Source organism: Salvelinus namaycush, chromosome 32 (assembly GCF_016432855.1).
Source record: "Salvelinus namaycush isolate Seneca chromosome 32, SaNama_1.0, whole genome shotgun sequence".
Taxonomy (NCBI): domain Eukaryota; kingdom Metazoa; phylum Chordata; class Actinopteri; order Salmoniformes; family Salmonidae; genus Salvelinus; species Salvelinus namaycush.
Genome location: NC_052338.1, coordinates 24,815,989 through 24,838,790, shown reverse-complemented (window position 1 = coordinate 24,838,790; position 22,802 = coordinate 24,815,989). Strand labels below are relative to the sequence as shown.

The 22,802-nt window shown below is 41.9% G+C and overlaps 1 protein-coding gene across 2 annotated transcripts in view; it reads right to left on the bottom strand.

Moving 5' to 3' along the window:
- The window catches only part of elmo1 (engulfment and cell motility 1 (ced-12 homolog, C. elegans)), a 216,818-nt gene that overhangs the window by 135,104 nt on the left and 58,912 nt on the right, over positions 1 to 22,802 (bottom strand). The window lies entirely within an intron of this gene.

The window sequence follows — 22,802 nt, the reverse complement described above, 5'->3', positions numbered from 1 at the left end:
AAGGCCATAAAGATCATCAAGGACAATAACCACCCGAGCCACTGCCTGTTCACCCCGCTATCATCCAGAAGGCGAGGTCAGTACAGGTGCATCAAAGCTGTGACCGAGAGACTGAAAAACAGCTTCTATCTCAAGGCCATCAGACTGTTAAACAGCCACCACTAACATTGAGTGGCTGCTGCCAACATACTGACTCAACTCCAGCTCACTTTAATAATGGAAATTGATGGAAATTAATCAAAAATGTATCACTAGCCACTTTAAACAATGCCACTTAGAGTACAGTATATACATATACATTATATCATCTACTGCATCTTGCCATCTTTATGTAATACATGTATCACTAGCCACTTTAAACTATGCCACTTTATGTTTACATACCCTACATTACTCATCTCATATGTATATACTGTACTCTATACCATCTACTGCATCTTGCCTATGCCGTTCTGTACCATCACTCATTCATATATCTTTATGTACATATTCTTTATCCCTTTACACTTGTGTGTATAAGGTAGTAGTTGTGGAATTGTTAGGTTAGATTACTCGCTGGTTATTACTGCATTGTCAGAACTAGAAGCACAAGCATTTCGCTACACTCGCATTAACATCTGCTAATCATGTGTATGTGACAAATAAGATTTGATTTGCCCAGGCCTAGCACTTCCCTCTTCCTAAGTAAAATGGCACCCTATGTACTGCACTACTTTTGGCCCCCAACCCATTGGTCCTGGTCAGAAGTAGTGCACTATATAGATCACACACTACTAGGGAGCCATTTGGGGTACAGACACAGTCTATGGAGCACTGTAGATATACAACAAAAAAACAGCCAAGCAACACCATGTATTATTCAGGACTTCTGTCTGGATCTTGATGGCTTGGACCATCTTCACTCCGGAATGAGAAGCCCCTTTACATATTTAATCCTCTTTCATAATACATGGATCCAGTCTCAGGGTCGACTCAAGGCCTGCGTCCCAAATACCACTCTATTCCCTATGAGGTGCACTACTCTCCAGTATAGAGCTCTGGTCAAAAGTAGTGTACTATATAGTGAAAAGGGTCCCGGGGCTCTGGTCTAAAGTAATGCACTATAAAAGGGAATAGGGTGTCATTTGGGACGCAAACAAAGAACACATCTCGATGGCTGCACTAGGGAATAGGGTGCCATTTCAGACACAGCCAATGTGTGTAGCCTTCGTCTCTCTCGCTCCCCATGCACTGTTTATTCTTAAAAGACAGTAGTCATGTCATCTGTCTGGTCTGGTGTGGTGTAGTGTGACTGAGTGACTCACCCCAAAATAAATAAGCACAGCCCTTGTTCAGGGCCTGTTACCATGGGAGCCATGGCTTCAGTAGACACTAGCTAGCTGCATCTTTATTTCCATCCAGGGTGTGTCACACAGTCACCTTTTCTTTGTTGTGACTTGAACTTCCCAAAATTCATGAAAACCAATAGCATTATTTTTTTGCGATATTAAAATAAGTCTGAGGGAAATTTTGGACTCGGTTTAAACATTGGAGTGTATGTATAATGAGAACTTTGAGGAACTTTGCCTTCAGTGTGTGTGTGTGTGTGTGTCCTTCCAGACCTGCAGCTGTCTATATTGTATTGATGAAACCAGGCTCCTCACTAAAAACACTGACTCTCTCTGTCCGTTCATGCCTCTCCCTTCTTTAGGCTCATTCAGAGAAAAATGTGTTTGTCCTCTGTTCTAGAAAAGCGGAAAGGGAGGGAGGCGGAGAAAGAAAGACAGAACACAGGAGGCAAAAATAGAAGAGCATTGTCTTGATGAGCACAAGCTGCTCTTTTCACTTTGGGTATAGGAGCATAGCCACACACACACACACACACACACACACACACACACACACACACACACACACACACACACACACACACACACACACACACACACACACACACACACACACACACACACACACACACACACACACACCCTTCTTCAGGAGGATGCGCACCGAAGCAATAGTGCCTCCCCTTTATAAACAGAATGATGCATCAACACCAACAGAGCCTTGGAACACACTGCCTTTCACTGCCTTTGGTGTTATAAGATGACCTTTTTCACATACAGACAGAAAACTAGAGCCTTCGTGGGAGTGATGTGTTTATTTATAGATATACAGAAAACTAGAGCCTTCGTGGGAGTGATGTGTTTATTTATAGATATACAGAAAACTAGAGCCTTCGTGGGAGTGATGTGTTTATTTATAGATATACAGAAAACTAGAGCCTTCCTGGGAGTGATGTTTATTTATAGATATACAGAAAACTAGAGCCTTCCTGGGAGTGATGTTTATTTATAGATATACAGAAAACTAGAGCCTTCGTGGGAGTGATGTGTTTATTTATAGATATACAGAAATCAAAGAGCCTACGTGGGAGTGATGTGTTTATCTCTAGATATATAGAAATCAAAGAAGCAGCAAAGCAAGATAAACTGTGTTCACGTGCGCGAGCGTGGGCTCTGGTCAAAATTAGTGCACTATATAGGGAATAGGGTTCCATCTGGGATGCAGGACCCCATCATCCTTCCCCTCTCATCACAGATAGGTTAACAGTAACTTTAGTGGAGGGGACTCTTGGTAGAGGAGAGGGGTAGTCAGGGCTGCCAGGAACACTGGAATTCTGCTCTGGGTTAACTTATAGGCATCAAGGCTGCACTGGGCTACACAGCCGTAAGCCAATCAAGATTCACAATGTGTGTGTGTGTGTGTGTGTTACCCTGGAGGAGGTAGTTTTATTTTTCTCCACTTTACAATGCAAATTGTGGATTGTTATAGAGCAACGGTTGTGAAAGGTGATCATGTCATGGTAGTCGATATCCTTAAGTCTCGGTAATATGTAGACCATACAAAACAGCTCTGCCAGAGCGGATAACTAAAAAGACATGAGAGGGCAAGTCTCTCTCTCTCTCCCTGTCTTTATAGAAAACATTAGGGATATAAATGTAATCTGAGAGACACTTGCAGCAAGGAGGTCACACCACTAAAGTGACCCGTTAATCCACTGGGTTATTTTGGACTCGGAAAGAGTGAAATTGCACCCCCCAAAAATCACAAATCACCTCAAGGACCTGAAAATCAATCTCACGCCAGAAGGTCACAACTGGACGAACAAAGGCATCAACAAAGGAGGCGGTAAAGAGGGGAAGAGAGAGAAGGATTTGATTTGTTGGACAGCAGAAAGTGTCGGGTTTCTGCTCAAATATTTATGAGGTAACATAAGAAGTCTTGTCCTCTGCAGAGAGGAAGGAAGGCGATAGAAAGAGGAAGAGAGAGGGGAGGGCAAGAGAGAAGAGAAAGGAAAGAGAGGAGTGACCCTGTACACCCATATTGAAAAACAAAACAAAAATTGAATCAAAATCGAATTATATTTGTCACATGCACCGAATACAACAGTGAAATGCTTACTTACAAGCCCTTAACCAACAATGCAGAAAATACCTAAAAAAAGTAAGATGTAAAAGTAACAAATAATTAAAGAGCAGCAGTAAAATAACAAGAGCGAGGCTATATACAGGGAGTACCTGTACAGAGTCAATGTGCGGGGGCACCGGTGTCGAGGTAATTTAGGTAATATGTACATATAGGTAGAGTTATTAAAGTGACTATGCATAGATAATAACAGAGAGTAGCAGCAGCATAGAAGGGAGGGGGGGACAATGCAAATAGTATGGGTAGCCATTTGATTAGATGTTCAGGAGTCGTATGGCTTGGGGGTAAGGCTGTTAAGAAGCCTCTTGGAGAAGAAGCCTCCCTCAACGTGATCAAGACAAAGGAGTTGATTGTGGACTACAGGAAAAGGAGGACCGAGCACACCCCCATTCTCATCGACGGAGCTGTAGTGGAGCAGGTTGAGAGCTTCAAGTTCCTTGGCGTCCACATCACCAACAAACTAACATGGTCCAAGCACACCAAGACAGTCATGTAGTCTTCTCATGCTTTGTTGATTTCAAAAAAGCTTTAGACTCAATTTGGCACAAGGTTTGTCTATATAAACTGATGGAAAGTGGTGTTGGGGGGTGTTTCCTCAGAGCTGTGGAGTGAGACAGGGATGCAGCTTCAACATATACACTGAATAAAAATATAAAAGCAACATGCAACAATTTTATGGATTTTAATGAGTCACAGTTAATTGAAGGAAATAAGTCAATTTAAATTAATTAATTAGGCCACATGACTGGGAATACAGATATATATCTGTTGGTCACAGATACCTTAAAAAAAAGTAGGGGCGTGGATCCGAAAACCAGTCAGTTTCTGGTGACCACCTTTGGCCTCATGCAGCGCGACATCTCCTTTGTATAGAGTTGATCAGGCTGTTGATAGTGGCCTGTGGAATGTTGTCCCACTCTTCTTCAATGGTGTGTGAAGTTGCTGGATATTGGTGGGAACTGGAACACGCTGTCTCACACGTCGATCCAGAGCATCCCAAACATGCTCAAATGGGTGATATGTCTGTTGAGTATCAAGGCCATAGAAGAACTGGGACATTTTCAGCTTCCAGTAATTGTGTACAGATCCTTGCGACATGGGGCTGTGCATTATCGTGTTGGCGGTGAATGAATGGCACAACAATGGGCCTCAGGATCTCGTCACGTTATCTGTGCATTCAAATTGCCATCGATAAAATGCAATGGTGTTTGTTGTCCGTAGCTTATGCCTTCCCACATCATAACCCCACCATGGGGAACTCTGTTCACAATGTTGACATCAGCAAACCGCTTGCCCACATGACGCCATACTGCCCGGTACAGTTGAAACCAGTACAGTTTAATCCGTGAAGAGCAGACTTCTCCAGCATGCAGGTGGACATTAAAAGGTGAGCATGGTTACGACTCCGAACTGCAGTCAGGTCAAGACCCTGGTGACGCCGAAGAGCACACAAATGAGCTTCCCTGAGACGGTTTCTGACAGTTTGTGCAGAAATTCCTCAGTTGTGTAATCCCATAGTTTCATCAGCTGCCAGGGTGTCTGGTCTCAGACGATCCTGCAGGTGAAAAAGACAGATACGGAGGTCCTAGGCTGACGTGGTTACACGTGGTCTGCGGTCGTGAGGCCGGTTGGACGTACTGCCAAATTCTCTAAAACTACGATGGAGGCAGCTTATTGTAGAGAAATTAACATTAAATTATCTGGCAAAAGCTGTGGTGGACATTCCAGCAGTCAGCATGCCAATTGCATGCTCACTCAAAACCTGAGACATCTGTGGTATTGTGTTGTGTGACAAAACTGCACATTTTAGAGTAGCATTTTATTGTCCCCAGCACAAGATGAACCTGTGCAATGATCATGCTTTTTAATCAGCTTCTTGATATGCCACACCTGTCAGGTGGATGGATTATCTTGGCAAAGGAGAAATGTTCACCAACAGGGATGTAAAAACAAATTGTACACAGAATGAGAGAAATAAGCTTTCTGTGAGTATGGAACATTTCTGGGAAATGTTATTTCAGCTTATTAAACATGGGACCAACACTTTATGTTGTGTTTATATTTCTGTTCAGTGTATACAGTGCATTTGGAAAGTACTCAGACACCTTGACATTTGCCACATTTTGTTATGTTACAGCCTTATTCTAAAATGGAATAAAACGTTTCTCTCTCATCAATGTACACACAATACTCCATAATGACAAGGAAAAGACAGCTTTTATAGAAATTTTTGCAAACGTATAAAATTAAATAAAAACTGAAATAAGTATTCAGACGCTTTACTCAGTACTTTGTTGAAGCCCCTTTGGCAGCGATTACAGCCTTGAGTCCCCTTGGGTAAGTTACACGTTTGGCACACCTGTATTTGGGGAGTTTCTCCCATTATTCTCTGCAAATGCTCTCAAGCTCCGTCAGGTTGGATGGGGAGCATCGCTGCACAGCTATTTTCATGTCTCTCCAGAGATGTTTGATTGGGTTGGTCCAGGCTCCTGCTTGGCCACTCAAGGACATTCAGAGACTTGTCTCAAAGCCACTCCTGCATTGTCTTGGCCGTGTGCTTAGGGTCATTTAAAAAAAATATATATATATTTTTTTTTTCACCTTTATTTAACCAGGTAGGCTAGTTGAGAACAAGTTCTCATTTACAACTGCGAACTGGCAGTTGTCCTGTTCGAAGGTGATCCTTCACCCCAATCTGAGATCCTGAGCACTCTGGAGCAGGTTTTCATAAAGGATCTCACTGTACTTCGCTTCGTTCATCTTTCCCTCAATCCTGACTAGTCTCCCAGTCCCTGCCGAAGAAATACACCTCCACAGCATGATGCTGCCACCACCATGCTTCACCGTAAGGATGGTGCCAGGTTTCCTCCAGATGTGACGCTTGGCATTCAGGTCTTGGTTTCAACAGACCAGAGAATCTTGTTTCTCATGGTCAGAGTTCTTTAGGTGCCCTTTGGAAAACTCTAAGCAGGCTGTCAGGTGCTTTTTGTAGCCTAGTGGTTAGAGCGTTGGGCCAGTAACCGAAAGGTTGCTGGATCGAATCCCCGAGCTGACAAGGTAAAAATCTGTCGTTCTGCCCCTGAGCAAGGCAGTTAACCCACTGTTCCCTGGGTGCCGAAGACATGGATATCGATTAAGGCAGCCCCCCGCACCTCTCTGATTCAGAGGGGTTGGGTTAAATGCAGAAGACACATTTCAGTTGAAGGCATTCAGTTGTACAACTGACTACGTATTCCCCTTTCCTTGAGAAGTGGCTTCCACCTGGCCTGATTGGTGGAGTGCTGCAGAGAATGTTCTCACATCTCCACAGAGGAACTCTAGAGCTCTGTCAAAGTGACCATCGTGTTCTTGGACACCTCCCTGACCAAGGCCGTTCTCCCCCGATTGCTCAGTTTGGCTGGGCGGCCAGCTCAAGGAAGAGTTTTGGTGGTTCCAAACTTCTTCCATTTAAGAATGATAGAGGCCACTGTGTTCTTGGGGATGTTTTGGTAAACTTATCCAGATCTGTGCCTCGACACAATCCTGTCTCGGAGCTCTAAGGATAATTCCTTCAACCTCATGATTTGGTTTTTGATCTGACATGTACTGTCAACTGTGGTACCTTATCTAGACAGGTGTGCACCTTTACAAATAATGTCCTATCAATTGAATTTACCACAGGTGGACTCCAATCAAGTTGTTGAAACACCTCAAGGATGATGAATGGAAACAGGATGCACCGGAGCTCAATTTCAATTCTCATAGCAAAGGGTCTGAATACTTATGTAAATAAGTATTTGCAAAAACTTCTAAAACCTATTTTCACTTTGTCATTATGGGGTATTATTTTAGAATAAGGCTGTAACATAACAACATCTGGAAAAAGTCAAGGGGTCTGAATACTTTCTGAATGCACTGTATATCAATGAATTGGCGAGGGCACTTCAACTGTCTGCAGCACCCGGCCTCACCCTACTGGACTCAGGAATCAAATGTCTACTGTTTGCAGATGATCTACTGTTTCTGTTCCCAACCAAGGAGGGCCTACAGCAGCACCTAGATATTCTGCACAGATTGTGTCAGTGAATCTTAGTAAGAAAAAATGGTGTTCTAAAAAAGGTCCAGAAGCCAAGACAATAAATATATATTGTATCGAGACACTGTTTCCCTAGAGCACAAAGAATTTCACCTACCTCAGCCTAAACAACACCACAGGTATTCAAAAAGAAAGGAGGACCAAGGCACTCTTCATATAATTAATTAAAATGCCTTTATTAGTATGGCATGTTCAATAGAAACAAAGTTGTTTAAAAACCGACGCGTTTTTAAACAACTTTGTTTCTATTGAACATGCCATACTAATAAAGGCATTTTAATTAATTATATGAAGAGTGCCTTGGTCCTCCTTTCTTTTTGATGACCAATTTACACCTTTTACCAAAGAGCACCTTCTGTCTACCAAAATATACTATAGTGTACCTTAGTAGCGCTTCCCTTCCTCCTCTTTCTACTTAACACCACAGGTAACTTCCACAAGGCAATGAACGATCTAAGAGACAAGGCAAGAAGGGCCTGAGTCTGACTATGTACAGACTCAGTGAGCATAACCTTGCTACTGAGAGAGGCCGCTATAGGCAGACCTGGCTCTCGAGAGAACACAGGCTATGTGCACACTGCCCACAAAATGAGGTGGAAACTGAGCTGCACTTCCTAACCTACTGTCAAATATATGACCACAGAGCTCCATACTGGCTTTGGCAATGTTAACAAGTTTCCCATGCCAATAAAGCCCCTTTGAATTTTGAGAGAGAACCTGATCTAAAAAAAAAGCCCTAAGCTTCACCTCCTATTGGCACTGAGTGTACGTCCCAAACGGCACCCTATTCGAAAGTAGTATAAAGGGAATAGGCTGCCATTTTGAACACACCTTGAGAATTAATAGAGCGACGGAGCCTGAACCAGCACGTTTCACAGTTCCCACAGCCTGAGCCTACATAATCTATAATCATGATAAAAAATAGGATGTATGACAGTTTGTGATCAATGTGTCTTAATGCAGAAGCCCAGATATAATATTGTAATTTTCTACAGTATTACGACTCACCAACACACATCTCACGAACAAACAACATCAGCTACACCAACCCACGCAGCCACAGTCAATCACACTCGATGGCTGAGAACACATGCTTGCCTTTTTTCTCCCCCCCCTTTTTTTTACTTTAGAAAATGAATCCTCTTCAACTTTCCTAAGCGGCAGGGAGGGGATTCCTCAGGTGTGACCAGAGGGCACTGGCGTCCTGTATGGATTTCAAAAGAGCCTAAACCTTAGTGCTTCATCTGACACTTCTACAAAGGGCCTTGGCTCACCAAGGGGCCAGGGTGTGACACCGTGCCACAGACAGCCTATAAAGAAGGCAGGAGCCTTTATCTGTGTTAGAAACAAAAGGTCATAGAGACATACACAGCGAGTTATCACCGTCTTCGAGTCTGAGACGGAAAGACACAGAGAGAGGAGGACTGGAAACATACAAATACACTGAAACATCCGCTTCAAAAGGTGACGTTAAAAACAGACATACCCCAACACACCAAAACAGAAGCTTCAAGCGAGACACTTTCACAAACCGAGACAGACATGGAGACACACACATATACCACACACACACTTCAAGCCTGCAACGTTCACTTCACAGACACACTGAAACCTGCCCACGCTCTAGCCATGCTTTCAGTTAGGGCAGAGCGATATACCCTAAAAATAATATCTACATTTTTTCAAACATATGGGCCATTCACAATATACAGTACCAAAAGTTTGGACACACCTACTCATTCAAGTGTTTTTCTTTATTTTTTACTATTTTCTACATTGTAGAATAATAGGGAAGACATCAAAACTATGAAATAACATATATGGAATCATGTAGTAAACAAATCAAATTCTTCAAAGTTTCCACCCTTTTCCTTGATGACAGCTTTGCACACTCTTGGCATTATCTCAACCAGCTTCATGAGGTAGTCACCTGGAATGCTTTTCATTTAACAGGTATGCCTTGTTAAAAGTTAATTTGTGGAATTGCTTTCCTTCTTAATGCATTTCAGCCAATCAGTTGTGTTGTGACAAGGTAGGGTTGGTATACAGAAGATATCCCTATTTGGTAAAAGACGAAGTCCATATTATAGCAAGAATAGCTCAAATAAGCAAAAAGAGAAACTACAGTCCATCTTTACTTTAAGACATGAAGGTCAGTCAATACAGAAAATTTCAAGAACTTTGAAAGTGTCTTCAAGTGCAGTCGCAAAAACCATCAAGCGCTATGATGAAACTGGCTCTCATGAGGACTGCCACAAGAAAGGAAGACAAAGAGTTACCTCTGCTGCAGAGGATAAGTTCATTCGAGTTACCAGCCTCAGAAATTGCAGCCCAAATAAATGCTTCAGTGTTCAAGTAACATCAACTCTTCAGAAGAGGCTGTGTGAATCAGGCTTTCCTGGTCAAATTGCTGCAAAGAAACAACTACTAAAGGACACCAATAAGAAGAAGAGACATCCTTGGGCCAAGAAAAACAAGCAAAAGACATTAGACCAGTGGAAATCTGTCCTTCGGTCTAATGAGTCCAAATCTGAGATTTGTATGATCTCCGCACGTGTGGTTCCTACCGTGAAGCGTGGAGGAGGAGGTGTGATAGTGTAGGGGTGCTTTGCTGGTGACACTGTCTGTGATTTATTTAGAATTCAAGGCACACTTAACCAGCATGGCTACAACAGCATTCTGCAGTGATACGCCATCCCATCTGGTTTGCGCTTAGTGGGACTATTTGTTTTTCAACAGGACAATGACCCAACACACTTCCAGGCTGTGTAAGGTCTATTTGACCAAGAAGTAGAGTGATGGAGTGCTGCATCAGATGACCTGGCCTCCACAATCCCCCAACCTCAAACATATTGAGATGGTTTGGGATGAGTTGGATGGCAGAGCGAAGGAAAAGCAGCCAACAACTCCTTCAAGACTGTTGGAAAAGCATTCCAGGTGAAGCTGGTTGAGAGAATGCAAAGAGTGTGCAAAGCTGTCATCAAGGCAAAGGGTGGCTACGTTGAAGAATCTCAAATCTATTTTGTTTAACACTTTTTTCATTACTACATGATTCCATATGTGTTATTTCATAGTTTTGATTATACAATGTCCAAAATAAGGCCAATGAGTTTCTATAGGTTTATTTTGGACCTAAGCTTGTCGCCTGTGTCCCGCCTTTGGGACAACGAATTCCTTTGTTAGGGCAGCGACGTGCATCTCGTCAATATATACAGATTTTTGGTGTAAATGGTAAGGCTCACACAGCATGGAGGAGTGAAGGACACGACACCAAAAATACATGAGAACAAGCAGACAAACGCTTATTAAAAAAATGATATATTAATAAGAAGAAGAAGAAGAAAAACTTGAATCATGGGAGGCATTTGGAATATCTCGCAAAAACATAAATTCCAATAAATTCCAAATTAATTAGATATATCACCCAGCCCTACTTTCAGTGTCCCCTTTCAGACACCCTGGGGGAGTGTCGCACACAAACACACACACCCGGTGAGTTGTACCTCCAGACAGAGACACAGTTATAGGGGTGAGTTGTACCTCCAGACAGACACACAGTTATAGGGGTGAGTTGTACCTCCAGACAGACACACAGTTATAGGGGTGAGTTGTACCTCCAGACAGAGACAAAGTTATAGGGGTGAGTTGTACCTCCAGACAGAGACACAGTTATAGGGGTGAGTTGTACCTCCAGACAGAGACACAGTTATAGGGGTGAGTTGTACCTCCAGACAGAGACACAGTTATAGGGGCGAGTTGTACCTCCAGACAGAGACACAGTTATAGGGGCGAGTTGTACCTCCAGACAGAGACACAGTTATAGGGGTGAGTTGTACCTCCAGACAGAGACACAGTTATAGGGGTGAGTTGTACCTCCAGACAGAGACACAGTTATAGGGGTGAGTTGTACCTCCAGACAGAGACACAGTTATAGGGGTGAGTTGTACCTCCAGACAGAGACACAGTTATAGGGGTGAGTTGTACCTCCAGACAGAGACACAGTTATAGGGGTGAGTTGTACCTCCAGACAGAGACACAGTTATAGGGGTGAGTTGTCTCTGTCTGGAGACTGTGTCTCTGCTCTAGCATTTTTGTTTTCCTCCCTGTTGTGCTGTCTATCTCTCAGCATCTTCTGTGCTGTTTTTGTTCTCTGTCTGCTTAAGCTTGACACGTTATAAAAGCCAAGCTAATGACTTTGCAAATTAGTGCCAGTCATATATAGAGTCAGGTCCATAAATATTTGGACATTGACCAAGTTATTCTTATTTTAGCTGTCTACCACATATTTGAAATTAACTAATGAATAGGAGGGTATTTACATCCAAATCGGTTGAACGGTGTAGGAATTACAGCACTTTTTATATGTGGTCCCCACCTTAAGGGACCAAAAGCAACTGGACAACTGGCTGCTCAGCTGTTCCATGGCCAGGTGTGTGTCATTCCCTCATTAGTTAATTTACAAGTAAATCAGGAAGACCAGATTAGAGTTTGCTAAAATAACATCTAAAAAAAAGTACAGTTCAGGAACAACATCCTATGGACAGATGAGACAAAGATCAACGTGTACCAGAATCATGGGAAGAGAAGTGTATGGAAAACGGAAGGAACTGCTCATGATCCGAAGCATACCACCTCTTTGTATGGTTGAGAGGGATGAGGCAAAAGGTATGGCAAATAAGTCTGTTAGCCCAGGCTAACGTACTGCAAATTAAGAAATCATGTGACGAAGCTAAATAGAAATAAACTATACGATGAAACAAAGATCAATGATATAAATAATGACAGTTAAACACTTTGGAGGACCTTAAATTACATTTTTGGGACAAAAGCCAACTCGGAGCCATCAATCATTGAATCAGATGGCTCATTTATCATAAAACCCACCCATTGCCACCTACTTTAATTACTTTTACATTGACAAGATAAACAAACTTAGGGATGACATGCCAGCAACAAACGCTGACACTACACATCCAAGTATATCTGACCAAATTATGAAAGACAAGAATTGTACTTTTGAATTCTGTAATGTGACTGTGGAAGAGGTGAAAAAATGATCGTCTATTAACAATGACAAGCCACCGGGGTCTGACAATCTGGATGGAAAATTACTGAGGATAGTAATGGACGATATTGCCACATCTTCAATTTAAGCTTACTAGAAAGTGTGTGCCCTCAGGCCTGGAGGGAAGCTAAAGTCATTCCGCTACCCAAGAATAGTAAAGCCCCCTTTACTGGCTCAAATAGATGACCAATCAGTCTGTTACCAACCCTTAGTAAACTTCTGGGGAAAAATTGTGTTTGACCAGATACAATGCTATTTCACAGTAAACAAATTGACAACAGAATTTCAGCATGCATATAGGGAATGACACTCAACAAGCATGGCACTTACACAAATGACTGATGATTGGCTGAGAAAAATTTATTCTAAAATGAGTGTGGGGGCTGTCTTGTTAGACTTCAGTGCAGCTTTTGACATTATCGATCATAGTCTGCTGCTGGGAAAAACTTGTGTTATGGGTTTACCCCCCTGCTATAATGTGGATAAATAGTTACTTGTCTAACAGAAGACAGAGGGTGTTCTTTAATGGAAGCCTTGCAAATATAATCCAGTTAGAATCAGGAATTCCCCAGGCTAGCTGTTTAGGCCCTCTCCTTTTTTCAATCTTTACTAACGATATGCCACTGGCTTTGAGTAAGGCCAGTGTGTGTATGTATACGGATGACTCAACAATATACACGTCAGCTACTACATCAACTGAAATAACTGAAACAAAGAGCTGTAGTTAGTTTCGGAATGGGTAGCAAGGAATAAGTTAGTCCTAAATATTTCCAAAACTAAAAGCATTGTATTTGGGACAAATCATTCACTAAACCCTAAACCTCAACTACATCTCATAATGAATAATGTGGAAATTGAGCAAGTTGAAGTGACTAAACAGCTTGGAGTGACCCTGGATTGTAAACTGTCATGGTCAAAACATATTGATACAACATAAGCTAAGATGGGGAGAAGTCTGTCCATAATAAAGCGATGCTCTGCCTTCTTAACAACACTATCAACAAGGCAGGTCCTACAGGCCCAGGTTTTGTCGCACCTGGACTACTGTTCAGTCATGTGGTCAGGTGCCACAAACAGAGACTTGGGAAAATTGCAGAAGGCTCTGAACAGGGCAGCACGGCTGGCCCTTAAAAACACACGGAGAGCTAACATTAATGACATGCATGTCCATCTCTCATGGCCCATAGTGGAAGAGAGATGTTGACAAGCTGAAGGTACTGAGCTGTCTGTTTAAAATACTAGCACACAGCTTGGACACCCATGCATACCCCACAAGGTATGCCACTAGAGGTCTCTTCACAGTCCAGAACTCTATTCCACATCAGGTAACTGATGCAGCAGTGGAATCAGATTTAAAAAGCAGGTAAAAAAAATACACCTTATGGAACAGCAGGGACTGTAAAGTAACAGGCACAGACACATACATACATACATACAGTGAGGTCTGAAGTTTACATACACCTTAGCCAAATACATTTAAACTCATTTTTCACAATTCCTGACATTTAATCCGAGTAAAATTCCCTGTCTTAGGTCAATTAGGATCACCACTTTATTTTAAGAATGTGAAATGTCAGAATAATAGTAGAGAGAATGATTTATTTCAGATTTTATTTCTTTCATCACGTTCTCAGTGGTCAGAAGTTTACATACACTCAATTAGTATTTGGTAGCATTGCATTTAAATTGTTTAACTTGGGTCAAATGTTCCAGGTAGCCTTCCACAAGCTTCCCACAACAAGTTGGTGAATTTTGGCCCATTCCTCCTGACAGAGCTGGTGTAACTGAGTCAGGTTTGTAGGTCTCCTTGCTCGCACACGCTTTTCAGTTCTGCCCACACATTTTCTTTAGGATTGAGGTCAGGGCTTTGTGATGGCCACTCCAATACCTTGACTTTGTTGTCCTTAAGCCATTTTGCCACAACTTTGGAAGTATGCTTGGGGTCATTGTCCATTTGGAAGACCCATTTGTGACCAAGCTTTAACTTCCTGACTGATGTCTTGAGATGTTGCTTCAATATATCCACATAATTTTCCTTCCTCACTATGCCATCTATTTTGTGAAGTGCACCAGACCCTCCTGCAGCAAATCACACCCACAACATGATGCTGCCACCCCCGTGCTTCACGGTTGGGATGGTGTTCTTCGGGTTGCAAGCCTCCCCCTTTTTCCTCCAAACATAACGATGGTCATTATGGCCAAACAGTTCTATTTTTTGTTTCATCAGACCAGAGAACATTTCTCCAAAAAGTACGATCTTTGTCACCATGTGCAGTTGCAAACCGTAGTCTGGCTTTTTTATGGTGGTTTTGGAGCAGTGGCTTCTTCCATGCTGAGCGGCCTTTCAGGTTATGTCAATACAGGACTCGTTTTACTGTGGATATAGATACTTTTGTACCCATTTCCTCCAGCATCTTCACAAGGTCCTTTGCTGTTGTTCTGGGATTGATTCGCACCAAAGTACGTTCATCCGTAGGAGACAGAACGCGTCTCCTTCCTGAGCGGTATGACAGCTGCGTGGTCCCATGGTGTTTAGACTTGCATACTATTGTTTGTACAGATGAACGTGGTACCTTCAGGCGTTTGGAAATTGCTCCCAAGGATGAATCAGACTTGTGGAGGTCTACAATTATTTTTCTGAGGTCTTGGCTGATTTCTTTTGATTGTCCCATGATGTCAAGGAAAGAGGCACTGAGTTTGAAGGTAGGCCTTGAAATACATCCACAGGTACACCTCCAATTGACTCAAATGATGTCAATTAGCCTATCAGAAGCTTCTAAAGCCATAACATAATTTTCTGGAATTTTCCAAGCTATTTAAAGGCACAGTCAACTTAGTGTATGTAAACTTCTGACCCACTGGAATTGTGATACAGTGAATTTATAAGTGAAATAATCTGTCTGTAAACAATTGTTGGAAAAATGACTTATGTCATGCACAAAGTAGATGTCCTAACCGACTTGCCAAAACTATAGTTTGTTAACAAGAAATGTGTGGAGTGGTTGAAAAACAAGTTAATGACTCCAACCTAAGTGTATGTAAACTTCAGACTTCAACTGTACATACATGATAACATAAGCACTATAGACAACACGCACACATGGATTTTGCATTGTAGATATGAGGTAATGGAGTATGGGCCTGTGGGCACACACTTTTAGTGTGTTGTGAATTCTGTAATGAATGTATTGTAATGTTTTTTAAATTGTATAACTGCCTTCATTTTGCCAGACCCCAGGAAGAGTAGCCTTGGCAGCAGCTAATGGGGATCCATAATAAATACAAACACCTCATCTGTGAAGCATGGTGGAGGTAGTGTAATGGCGTGGGCATGTATGGCTGCCAATGGAACTGGTTCCCTTGTATTTATTGATGACGTGACTGACTGCTGACAAAAGCAGCAGGATAAATTCTGAAGTGTTAAGGGCTATATTATCTGCTCAGATTCAGCCAAATGCTTCAAAACTCATTGGACAGTGCTTCACAGTGCAGATGGACAATGACCCGAAGCATACTGCGAAAGCAACCCAATACTTTAAAGGCAAAGAAGTGGAATGTTTTGCAATGGCCAAGTCAATCACCTGACCTGAATCCAATTGAGCATGCATTTCACTTGCTGAAGGCAAAAGGCCCCAGGAACAAGCAGGAACTGAAGACAGCTGCAGTAAAGGCCTGGCAGAGCATCACCAGGGAAGAAACCCAGCATCTGGTGATGTCTATGTCTATGTGTCTATGTCTATGTGTTCCAGACTTCAGGCAGTCATTGAGTAGGTCCAAGAGGCTTCTAAACAGCTTCTACCCCCAAGCCATAAGACTCCTGAACATCTAGTCAAATGGCTACCCAGACTATTCGCATTGCCCCCTCCCCTCTACACACCACTGCCACTCTCTGCTGTCATCTATGCATAGTCTCTTTAATAACTCTACCTACATTGACTCTGTACCGGCAACCCCCCTGTATATTGTTATTTTCTACTGCTGCTCTTTAATTACTTGTTGCTTTTCTCTTATTCTTATCTGTATTTTTTGAAACTGCACTGTCGTTTATGGGCTCATAAGTAAGCATTTCACTGTAAGGTCTACCTACACCTGTTGTATTCGGCGCATGTGACTAATAACATTTGATTTGATTTTCAACCAAGTATTAAAACTCAGAATTTAATTTATGATTTTGTTAGTATGTTCAATTACTTTTGAGCCACTAAAATTGGGGGGCTATGTATACAAATGGTTGTAATTCCTACACGGTCCATACAATAATTGACAAAACCCTTAAATTAAAGATGAAAGTCTACACTTTAAGCACATCTTGATTTTTTCCTTTCAAATCAATTGTACAGAGCCAAAATGATACTTATGGACGTGACTGTATGTGTTCCCCTGAATCAACACCTACCCTAATTGTCTATTACTACTGTCCAGACTAAGATTTTCCCCTGGTGACACTGGTTTATTAAAGAAGTTTCAAAAATAGAATACCGAGTTATTCAAGAAAAAAGGCATTTCACCTAACACATCCAAGCAGGAATTCATACTCAATATATTTTGTGCAACCTAATCCAGTGATTGTCATGAATTTTGGGTTGAAAATTACAGTAGACTATAGATGGTATATTTTACTGGTCAAAATAGGACTCCAGAATGTCCCAATTTTGGGGGGGTTCAATAGAGAGATTATACATCTTTATGTGCACCTCTAATTCAGTTCAACACCTGAGGAAGTGGAAACTCCACACATCAAAACACACTAGATCGCTAACTCTAAATATAATACCCACTGCTAGTTTTAATTGTATTTATTTATCTGTTATTTTACCAGGTAAGTTGACTGAGAACACGTTCTCATTTACAGCAACGACCTGGGGAATAGTTACAGGGGAGAGGAGGGGGATGAATGAGCCAATTGTAAACTGGGGATTATTAGATGACCGTGATGGTTTGAGGGCCAGATTGGGAATTTAGCCAGGACACCGGGGTTAACACCCCTACTCTTACGATAAGTGCCATGGGATCTTTAACGACCTCAGAGAGTCAGGACACACGTTTAACGTCCCATCCGAAAGACAGCACCCTACACAGGGCACTGCCCTGGGGCATTGGGATCTTTTTTAGACCAGAGGAAAGAGTGCCTCCTACTGGCCCTCCAGCACCACTTCGAGCAGCATCTGGTCTCCCATCCAGGGACTGACCAGGACCAACCCTGCTTAGCTTCAGAAGCAAGGCAGCAGTGGTATGCAGGGTGGTATGCTGCTGGCTAGTAGCTATGTATTCATCAAACAGTACATTTTATGTCCTAAAAAACACAGATTAGGCTACTACCCATGAGACCTATGCCCTCGCAATGGCTGGTGCGCATTTTTCCCATGCACCGTTCCATATCTCAAAGCCATATCAAATATCTTGGTTGTAAAATATTGGCTATTGAGCTGAATATTGAGTGTTGAGAAATAACAATTATCCCTACAGAAAGCTGAGGCCTTTCTGTTTTTTCCCCTAATTGGATTTTTAAATGTTATATGATCAGAAATGTTCTTCTCTTAAGCGCATGAGGGGAAAGGGGAGTGGCTCGCTCATTACAGCAGCAGGACCTAGTGATACAGATACAGGGGCAGGGCACACACTTTCATTAGAGGAATCATGAGGACAATGCACTTTACTGTTTGACCAAATTATGGTTTTAGACGCCCCCAAAATAGGACGTTTTGAGTGTGGTGACAACGTAGAATGTTCCCTTTCTACGTTTATAGGCACCCACCCTTTTATTTTTTTATGATCTATGGTCTGTCTAACTGATGACAGAGTCAGAACAGGTCTCGTTGCTGATGCCAGGTTTGAATTTGAATGAGAGTTTGCATGACCTCAGCTCAGCCCATCAGAAAACCAGGCCAGCTGGCCTTGCCCATTGATCAGCTCATTGTAGATTAGTATAACAGAGAAATTGCAAAACTCTTTATAAAAATCTTAACAGGCTGATGTGCCACTGGCTGGCCATTTTCCCCTTTTAAATTTTTTGGGGAAAAATATATTTTTGTATGTCAATTTCAACCAGCCCAACCAACTAAAAAACGGTCCAGCACATCTGGCATTTCCCAGAATTGCCAGATGGCCAATCCGCCCCTGCCGTCACCAGTCTAAAAAGCCTCCCCTACCCTCTGTGGAGGGGGATATTCATTCATGTATGAATGTTTTAACCTGTAACACACACCTGTAGTTTGTATTCACACAGAACCACCCACAGTTCCTATAGGAAAAAGCCTGGTAAGAGCTCATTGATAATGAGATTGCTTCTCTTTGCCCTGTGAAACTTTGCCCACATCTATCCGAGTTCCCCCTGGGTGGTAGACACTGGTGGACAAAACAATGAAAGAAGAAGAGAAATAGGAAGCGTGGGGGGAACTGGAGGGAAAAGTGGCACAACGGTAAGAAAAGGGAACAGAACAGCCATGTTGTGAGTGACACAGGCATCAAATTCAAAGTTGAACTTCACTAAAACTGTGTGGAGAAATCATGTGGAGAAATGGTCAATTATAAGAAATTCCTCATTCAAAATTCTCTCTCACAGAGCATCTCTTAGTCACACCCAGCTTTCTAAAGATAGTCGGCGCAGGCACACACAAACACACCCCCTCCCCACACAATCCAACTATGCCATTAATGTCAGTGTGTTGTGACTACTCTGTCTCAGCAGGCTACTACAGTACTACTACTATTGACTGTCTCCGTCTCAGCAGGCTACTATAGTAATACTAACTGTCTCCATCTCAGCAGGCTACTATAGTAATACTAACTGTCTCCATCTCAGCAGGCTACTATAGTAATACTAACTGTCTCCATCTCAGCAGGCTACTATAGTAATACTAACTGTCTCCATCTCAGCAGGCTACTATAGTACTACTAATACTAACTGTCTCCATCTCAGCAGGCTACTATAGTAATACTAACTGTCTCCATCTCAGCAGGCTACTATAGTAATACTAACTGTCTCCATCTCAGCAGGCTACTATAGTACTACTAATACTAACTGTCTCCATCTCAGCAGGCTACTATAGTACTACTAATACTAACTGTCTCCATCTCAGCAGGCTACTATAGTAATACTAACTGTCTCCATCTCAGCAGGCTACTATAGTAATACTAACTGTCTCCATCTCAGCAGGCTACTATAGTACTACTAATACTAACTGTCTCCATCTCAGCAGGCTACTATAGTAATACTAACTGTCTCCATCTCAGCAGGCTACTATAGTACTACTAATACTAACTGTCTCCATCTCAGCAGGCTACTATAGTAATACTAACTGTCTCCATCTCAGCAGGCTACTATAGTACTACTAATACTAACTGTCTCCATCTCAGCAGGCTACTATAGTAATACTAACTGTCTCCATCTCAGCAGGCTACTATAGTACTACTAATACTGTCTCCATCTCAGCAGGCTACTATAGTAATACTAACTGTCTCCATCTTAGCAGGCTACTATAGTACTACTAATACTAACTGTCTCCATCTCAGCAGGCTACTATAGTAATACTAACTGTCTCCATCTCAGCAGGCTATTATAGTACTACTAATACTAACTGTCTCCATCTCAGCAGGCTACTATAGTACTACTAATACTAACTTTCTCCATCTCAGCAGGCTACTATAGTAATACGAACTGTCTCCATCTCAGCAGGCTACTATAGTACTACTAATACTAACTGTCTCCATCTCAGCAGGCTACTATAGTAATACTAACTGTCTCCATCTCAGCAGGCTACTATAGTAATACTAACTGTCTCCATCTCAGCAGGCTACTATAGTACTACTAATACTAACTGTCTCCATCTCAGCAGGCTACTATAGTACTACTAATACTAACTGTCTCCATCTCAGCAGGCTACTATAGTAATACTAACTGTCTCCATCTCAGCAGGCTACTATAGTAATACTAACTGTCTCCATCTCAGCAGGCTACTATAGTACTACTAATACTAACTGTCTCCATCTCAGCAGGCTACTATAGTAATACTAACTGTCTCCATCTCAGCAGGCTACTATAGTACTACTAATACTAACTGTCTCCATCTCAGCAGGCTACTATAGTAATACTAACTGTCTCCATCTCAGCAGGCTACTATAGTAATACTAACTGTCTCCATCTCAGCAGGCTACTATAGTACTACTAATACTAACTGTCTCCATCTCAGCAGGCTACTATAGTAATACTAACTGTCTCCATCTCAGCAGGCTACTATAGTACTACTAATACTAACTGTCTCCATCTCAGCAGGCTACTATAGTAATACTAACTGTCTCCATCTCAGCAGGCTACTATAGTACTACTAATACTAACTGTCTCCATCTCAGCAGGCTACTATAGTAATACTAACTGTCTCCATCTTAGCAGGCTACTATAGTACTACTAATACTAACTGTCTCCATCTCAGCAGGCTACTATAGTAATATTAACTGTCTCCATCTCAGCAGGCTACTATAGTACTACTAATACTAACTGTCTCCATCTCAGCAGGCTACTATAGTACTACTAATACTAACTGTCTCCATCTCAGCAGGCTACTATAGTAATACTAACTGTCTCCATCTCAGCAGGCTACTATAGTACTACTAATACTAACTTTCTCCATCTCAGCAGGCTACTATAGTAATACTAACTGTCTCCATCTCAGCAGGCTACTATAGTAATACTAACTGTCTCCATCTTAGCAGGCTACTATAGTACTACTAATACTAACTGTCTCCATCTCAGCAGGCTACTATAGTAATACTAACTGTCTCCATCTTAGCAGGCTACTATAGTACTACTAATACTAACTGTCTCCATCTCAGCAGGCTACTATAGTAATACTAACTGTCTCCATCTCAGCAGGCTATTATAGTACTACTAATACTAACTGTCTCCATCTCAGCAGGCTACTATAGTACTACTAATACTAACTTTCTCCATCTCAGCAGGCTACTATAGTAATACTAACTGTCTCCATCTTAGCAGGCTACTATAGTACTACTAATACTAACTGTCTCCATCTCAGCAGGCTACTATAGTAATACTAACTGTCTCCATCTTAGCAGGCTACTATAGTACTACTAATACTAACTGTCTCCATCTCAGCAGGCTACTATAGTAATACTAACTGTCTCCATCTCAGCAGGCTATTATAGTACTACTAATACTAACTGTCTCCATCTCAGCAGGCTACTATAGTACTACTAATACTAACTTTCTCCATCTCAGCAGGCTACTATAGTAATACTAACTGTCTCCATCTCAGCAGGCTACTATAGTACTACTAATACTAACTGTCTCCATCTCAGCAGGCTACTATAGTAATACTAACTGTCTCCATCTCAGCAGGCTACTATAGTAATACTAACTGTCTCCATCTCAGCAGGCTACTATAGTAATACTAACTGTCTCCATCTCAGCAGGCTACTATAGTAATACTAACTGTCTCCATCTCAGCAGGCTACTATAGTAATACTAACTGTCTCCATCTTAGCAGGCTACTATAGTACTACTAATACTAACTGTCTCCATCTCAGCAGGCTACTATAGTAATACTAACTGTCTCCATCTCAGCAGGCTACTATAGTACTACTAATACTAACTGTCTCCATCTCAGCAGGCTACTATAGTAATACTAACTGTCTCCATCTCAGCAGGCTACTATAGTAATACTAACTGTCTCCATCTCAGCAGGCTACTATAGTACTACTAATACTAACTGTCTCCATCTCAGCAGGCTACTATAGTACTACTAATACTAACTGTCTCCATCTCAGCAGGCTACTATAGTAATACTAACTGTCTCCATCTCAGCAGGCTACTATAGTAATACTAACTGTCTCCATCTCAGCAGGCTACTATAGTACTACTAATACTAACTGTCTCCATCTTAGCAGGCTACTATAGTACTACTAATACTAACTGTCTCCATCTCAGCAGGCTACTATAGTAATACTAACTGTCTCCATCTCAGCAGGCTACTATAGTAATACTAACTGTCTCCATCTCAGCAGGCTACTATAGTAATACTAACTGTCTCCATCTTAGCAGGCTACTATAGTACTACTAATACTAACTGTCTCCATCTCAGCAGGCTACTATAGTAATACTAACTGTCTCCATCTCAGCAGGCTACTATAGTAATACTAACTGTCTCCATCTCAGCAGGCTACTATAGTACTACT